The sequence below is a fragment of the Lathamus discolor genome, chromosome 24 (genome assembly GCF_037157495.1).
Source record: "Lathamus discolor isolate bLatDis1 chromosome 24, bLatDis1.hap1, whole genome shotgun sequence".
Classification (NCBI taxonomy): domain Eukaryota; kingdom Metazoa; phylum Chordata; class Aves; order Psittaciformes; family Psittacidae; genus Lathamus; species Lathamus discolor.
In genome coordinates this window covers 329256-336390 of record NC_088907.1, presented here as the reverse complement: position 1 = coordinate 336390, position 7135 = coordinate 329256, and the positions used below count along the sequence as shown (strand labels likewise).

General features: G+C 56.2%; 1 pseudogene; it reads right to left on the bottom strand.

The window, feature by feature from the left end:
• Window positions 1-2387: 2387 nt before the first annotated feature.
• On the bottom strand, window positions 2388-7089 carry LOC136004138 (olfactory receptor 14C36-like; annotated as a pseudogene).
• Between the last annotated feature and the right edge of the window lie 46 nt (window positions 7090-7135).

The following is a 7135-nucleotide window of genomic DNA, read 5'->3' as shown; positions in this document are numbered from 1 at the left end:
CTCACCTGGCTTGTGGTGCCTCTAACAAGGTCACAGCAATAGGAATTAAAGGGCATGACAGATAATAAATAAAAAGAGGAGGTGGTAGTTAAATGAAATAGCAGTGGGAAAGGCTGGAGCTCTGCCTTGGGATAGATGATGAGCTTGTCGAGAGTTTGTGGGTCAGGATTAGACAGGCCCACCAACATGGGTGAGATATTTAGTGTTCGTTGTTGACTGCTTAATCAGGAAGTAGATGAGGCCTTCTTCAAGACACTGCAAGAAGCCTCATGTTCTCACACACTGGTCTTCAACTTAAACCACCTTGGTAGCTGCCTAGGAACAACATTGCACAGCAGAGCCCATCCAGCAGACTTGTGGAGAACACCAATGACAATTTCCTAAGTGTGCAGAGAGGGGGCTAGGAAAGCCAAAGCCCAGCTTCAGCTGAATCTGATGAGTGGCCAGAAGGCCAACAAAAGCAGTTTCTATAACTACCTAAGGTACAAAAGGAAGATGAGGGAGATTTGGACTGATGGTCTCATCTTGAAAGCCGCAGTGGCTATGGGGTTGGTCCACACTTTCTGAAGTTCTCCTCTGCCTTCTCTGTTGTGGATCACAGGGGCTGCCAGCCCTGCACAGGACCCAGGAGAGGCCTTGTGTAGGAGGAGTTTGAGCATGGTCAGATTATGCTGAGTAACCTTAATTCTTCGGGGAACTAACTTTGAGCAAGACTCTGTAATCTTAGCTCTCTGGGGAACTAACCTTGAGCAAGAAAAGTGGAGCAAAGAAGCAGAACAAAGAGGACAAAAACAACAAGAAGGAACTGAGAAGTGAGAAGGTCAAAAAGAAGATGTTGAAAATGCAGACTAACCAATTAAAAGCTTGTATTGCATGCGTGGACAGCAGCAACTAACCGATCGCATTGTAGCTCTGAGCATGTGGACATAGTCTAAAATGTATACAATCTTTGTAATCTGAAGTAAAAGGGTCTTCGACTTGCAATCAGAGCCCATGTCTTGAATCCCCTCAAATGGTGACCCTGATGTGATCGAGGAACGAAAGGCACAGCTTGCGGAAGAGGGCTGCGTGCTCTGGAGGGAACTGTCTCGGCTGAACGATTGCCTTGCAGGGCCTGAGCTGGCAATGGGATGGGGCTGTAGTGCCTGGGGCTATGGGGTGACCCTGCACTGGCCATGCTGGTCGGGCAGGGAAGCAGACCCAGCTGGATGAGGATCACTACTGCTGAGCCCCTTTCTGCCTTCCCTGATGGCTCAGTAGCCAAGGACAAGGCTGGGCAAGACCATGGGGTATCTCCAGTGGCGCAAAGGGCAGGGCAGGGCAGGGCTGCACCAGATCAGCCTGTGGGCTTTCCAAGTCTCCTCACAGCCTCTCCTGCCATTGCAGAGTGCTCCTTAGCCCGTGGTCTCTTCACGTTCACCATCTCCTCTGGGAGACTCCTCCTTGGATTGTCACTCACGTTAGGCAATGCCACTCACTGCCCAGCCAGACTTACCAGTGTCCCTGGAGGTCCCCTGAGCTCTCCTGGGTGCAGACACTTCCTCTCCAGGATAGCATCTGCCATCCGCCCCATTGCAGGCTGGACAGCAACAGGCAAGTAAGAGAAACCTGTTGCAGTTTTCTTAGACATGTGCAGCCATGAAGGGAGCTCTTGGTCCAGCCGTTGGTCCCCAACAGACCCCTGGGACACTAAGCCTGTCCCCCTGAGTCCGTAAGAACCCCAGAACAGTAGAAGTCTTTTGGAGGGAGCAGCTCCTTGGGTGTATATTCCTGACTCCAGCTTTTGCAGAGGCCGCCAGGCTTCCGGCCCTGCCCTGAGAAGCCCATTTGGTGACAGCTCTGACACTGTGGTTCACATGGCCTGCTCCTGCCTGCAGCTACAGTGATGCTGCTGTACAGACAACAGTACTGTCACCACCTACAGGACACCTCAGAGCTTACACAAATATAAGGGTACAAGAGGACCTGGTGCAAGGGAAGGGAGACCAGCACTGGAGTGACCATGTCCTGCTGCTGTCTGTGGCTATGGCACAGGGAAGCAGCAGCCCTGATGCACAAGCTGCCCAGTGAGGCAGCCAGGGCAGCCCCAAGAGCCATGGGAGCTGCTCTTCCATGGGGCAGTGGGCATCTGCCTATGGAACCCCTCCTGCACGCTGGGGCTGCTCCCCGGCTCCAGAGGAGATGTGCAGAGATGGGAGCTGGCACTCGTGATTGTGGCTGGTTTCTTTATTGAGCTAAAGAGGGAGCCTGGATATGTGTGCACATGAGGTGTTTGGGTCAAGGACAGAATAGAGGCACCCAATAAAAAAAAAAGCACTAAGGAAAACTTAGACACATCTGACAAAAAATTATTCAGGACATTACAAGAGATACACAGGGAGTCGTAGTCAGGTAATGGGCACCTTTATTGCTGGAGGCACCACTGGGTACAGCAATGACACCACCAGATCCAGGGATGGGGAGGAGATGGGGGTGGGGCTTCACGTAGGCAAAGGTACCAGTGCTGACAAGCAGGGAGAGCAGGGCCAGGAGAGGGAAGCACGTGGAAAAGGCTTTGTGGCATCCCTGCTCAGAGGGGATCCTCAGCATGGCCCTCAAGATCTGCACACAGGACCCCACAATGAACACAAAACACCCACATGAAAAACAGGCACAACCACAAGAAGCCAAACTTCTCTGAGGTAGGAATGTGAGCAGGAGAGCTTGAGGATCTGGGGGATTTCACAGAAGAACTGCTCCACAGCACTGCCTTGGTAGAGGGGTAGTGAAAATGTATCAGCTGTGTGCAGCAGAGCAGTGAGAAACCTAGTGCCCCAGGCAGCTGCTGCCATGTGGACACAAGCTCTGCTGCCCAGGAGGGTCCCGTAGTGCAGGGCCTTGCAGATGGCCACATAGTGGTTGTAGGACATGGCAGTGAAGAGAGAAAACTCAGCTAAGATAAAAAAGAGAAAGAAAAAGGCCTGTGCAGCACAACCTGTGTAGGAGATGGCGCTGGTGTCCCAGAGGGAATTGGGCATGGATCTGGGGACAGTGGTGGAGATGCAGCCCAGGTCCAGCAGGGAGAAGCTGAGGAGGAAGAAGTACCTGGGGTGTGGAGGTGCGGGTCACAGGCTGTGCTGGTGATGATGAGGCCGTTGCCCAGGAGTGCAGCCAGGAAGATGCCCAGGAGGAGCCAGAAGTGCCAGAGCTGCAGTTCCCACGTGGCTGTGAATGGCAGGAGGCGGCACTGGGTGATGGAGCTGCTGCTGGACATCTGCTGTCCTAACTTAGGGAAAAAAAAAGGCTGTGACAAGTTAGGGAACACTGCTCAGAACTGAAGCCTCTTCCCACAGACCCTCCTCCTCCCGGACACAGACACACTTTTCTATGAGATGTCTGTTCAGCACCGTGGCTGGAGCCCTGTTTGCTGCTGGCCATGTGTGCAGTGAAGAGCAGAGCATCTGCCCATGGGCTCTTGATCCATCAGCTGTTCTCTGCAGAGCTGGTAGGGGCTGGGAGCAGTGCTCAGCTCTGTCCTATGGAGCCCCTTGCTAACACAGAAGGGTGTCAGCATCTGCACCCCCAGTACTAAGGCATGGGAATGGCAAAGGCAGTTGAGCAGTTCCAGGGGGTTGACAGTTCCCAGCATCTCCCATGGGCCTAGCTGAGAGAGGCCTGGGCAGAGCAGCCAGCTCTCAGGACAGCGTTCCCCTGCCCCAGCTGTGCCCCCACCTCCCAGCACCAGCACTGCCAGGCAGCTGCTCCCAGCCCCAGGGCTCTGCAGAGGCACTGGGCTCCTGGCTGCAGAGCAGCACCAGGGCGCTGCAGGAGCTCTGCCTGCAGGGGATGGGGGGGTCGGGCCTTGGACCCCCAGCCCTGAGGGGAGAGCTGTGCTGGGTGGGAGAGGAGCCAAGGGTGCTTGCTCACAGGAAGGGCTCTGCACACAAGGGCTCAGGCGCATAGTTCTGGATTCTCCCTGCCACAGCACTTCTGGGTTTGGTTTTCTCCTGTTCCCAGATCATATCCCTGCTACCTGGAGATTTCCCTGATGGGCTGTGTTTCCCTGTCCAATGTCGTTCCTTGTGAGCGCTCACATACCTCATGTGAACCTCTCTGCATTCACCTTGGTCCTCCACAAACCTGCCTGTTTTACAGGAACTGCCTTGGCAGGTGTTCCTGTTTGCAGGTGGATAAGGGCAGGTCAGAGCAAACCTGATGGATGATGCTGGTGCTGTCCATAGGCAGAGGAATGGCTGAAGGCACTTCAGGATGCTCATATCAGACCTGCTGGTCACTCAAAGTTCCACCTCAGGAGTCTCAGAGACTTGTTCAAGCATGAGAGCTCCTTTTCATTTCTACCCCCAAATTCACCACAAATAGGAAACTGAGAACATTGGCTCAGAAAAGCTCCTTGTCTTTATAGCAACCCCTGCCTTGAGTTTCCCCTCTGAAAAGTCCTCTTGGAAATGTCCTGGGCTGATCTGGAGCTGTGACTAACCCTGACCCACACAGCACCCTCTCTACAGCAGCAGTGCCCTTTGGCTGCCCTGCTGGGGTCAAACCTTCCACCCCCAGCTTCTCCCCCAGTGCCGTGGAGAGCTCCTGGGCAGGCTGAGTGCTGACCCTGGCAGGCAGCAGAGTCCCTGCCCCGGCACACAGCCCCTGGGCTGCAGGAACCCTGCTCGCAAGGACAGCACTGGGCACCCCTGGCTGCACACCCACATCCACACCCTGCAGCCAGCCCCTGGACAAGGGACCTGCCTTCTCCTGTCCCTCACATGGTGCAGAGGGAAGCCCTGCTCTGCAGCACATCCTCCTCCTTATCTACATGGAGAAACCAAGAGAGTGCTCCTGACAGATCCCATGGACTGTCCGAGGCAGCAGCTCCAGGAACTGCAGCTGCATTGCCCTGCACCCAGAGCCTTACCATGCACAGGGCTGGGAAGGTTTCTCCTGCAGGGTGCTCTCAGCATCCTCCACTGCCAAGGGCCTTTAAGCAATTTGAAGCTCTCAGGTCTGCCCTGGGTGCCTGCAGGCAGTGCCCCAGCCCTGCTCCTGGGCAGAGCTGTCTCTCTGCAGCACTGCCTGCTTGCCAGCATCTATCTGCGTCCCAGGAGCCTGGCCCAGCTCAGCAGCAGAGGCCCAGCCAAAGCTGGCTCTGCCTCTGCCATGCTGGGCTCCCTCCAGGGAACAACACGGAAAAGAGCCTGAAGCAAGCGCTGATGTCCCCTCCCTCAGCTGGCAGACGCACTGCGATCCTGCAGTGTCATTTCTGTGATGAGAGACAGAGTTTGGTCTAAACGAGATTTTGCAGAATCATGGAAACCATTTAGGTTGGAAAAGACTCTTAAGGACATCGAGTCCAGCATTAACCGAACACTGGCAAGTCAACACATTAACCATGTCCCTTAGAACATATCTTTTAAATACCTCCAGGGATGGTGACACAACCACTTCTGTAGGCAGCCTGTTTCTTCTCTCATCATTAGACAGCACAGCCAGGCCAGGCCAGGCTGGGATCTCCTTTACCCCTGCTGAAGGAAGGGATTCAGCCTGGTCAGTTGAGGCATCTCATCCTGGGAGTACTCCCATATTTGCTTCCCCATTTTTGCCTCTTGCCCACTTTTGGGGCAGTTCCAGTGCTTACCAGCGGAAGGTGGGACCCAGCAACAGCTCCTGTCCTGGCACAGTTGCTGGGGGAGCACAGGGGCTCCCGTGGGCACTGCCACAGTCAGGATTACGCAGGTGTGCCCAGAGCCCACCAGCTCCTTCCCACCTTCCACAATTCCCGGTGGGTTTCTGGGCTATGCCTGCACCTGCCAGGGCCTTTATCACCTTCCAGAATGCATTGCCAGAGCCCAGCAGAGCACTGGAGCCTTCTGCAATGCCCGATGCTGGCCTGGCCTTTCCCAAAGCCCACCAGCACCCCTCCTGCCTTCCGCAATGCCCGGTGGGCTTCTGCGGGCCTTGCTGGAGCCAGGCAGGTCCCCTTGTGCAGAGCTCCCAGTGACAGCACCAGCAGCTGCACTGCCTAGGGGCTGCTCCTGCCCTGACACCTCAGCACCTCTGACTACAGCAGCTCCTGCACACAGAAGGCTCCTGCTTCGCCTCCAGCACCTCTGCAGGTAGAGATGAGCTCCAAGCACACAAACAAGCCCAATGCCTCCTCCTAACGCATCCCCTGCTCCTACAGCTGGGATGGCACCAGCACACCTCCTGACAGCTTCACCTCCCTTCACAGCACGCACTCACAATGTGCTTCAAACCAACACTGAAACAGGACTGCAAAGTCAAAGAACACGTACCTGCATGCGCAGGGCAGCCACGGGAGATGCAGCCTCCCAAGGGAGAGGTCTCCTCTGCACTGGCTGCTGCAGGGCTCTCGCTCCTTAAATAGCCCATGCTCACCGTGGGGGCCCCGCCACAATGGGCAAACCCACAGCAACCGCCACGGCTTTGTGATGGCGGCAGCATCGTGCCCATGGCTACAGGGCACTCAGGGGCTGGGACTGGGTGAGCTTTAAGGTCCCTTCCACCTCAAACCAGGCTGTGACTTTCTGACTGTAAAATACAATCCCTATTTGGCTGCAGAAGAGCTCTCAGCACTGAGTCAGGCCCAGGAGCAGGTGCAGACATTTGTGCAGAACATCCTGTCTCTGTTGCTGGCCTCGCCAGAGGCCACTGGAGACCGCTGAGGGCAGGTCAGGCCTGGAGAACAGCCAGGATCAAGGGCAGCAGCGCCACCTCCTCTGAAGGAAGCCCAAGGGCTGAGGCTCTGCAGTCTCTCCTTTCCCCTGCACCACCCTTGGCTTTCAGCCCCACAGCAGAGCCCTTCTGCAGCCGCTTCTCAGCTCTTGTTGTTCGCTGGCAGCTTCCAAAGGCACTTGTGCCTCTGCCGGAGCCAGAGCAATGGCCCAGCCCGTGCTGCGGTGTGTGCGGCGCTCTGATGGCACCATCAAGGGAGTGCAGGGCTCGGCAGCGCTGGCAGGAGCAGAGCTGTGGGGCCTGACCCTGCTCCCGGGGCAGACGTGGGTGAGCTCCAGCACTTGGGGTTTCTTGGCAGGAACCTTCGGCTCCAGCTTCCCCTCCGCCTGCACGGCCGCCATGACACCGAGCGGCGCACGGGGACGACGTCAGAGTGGGCGCCACGGAAGGG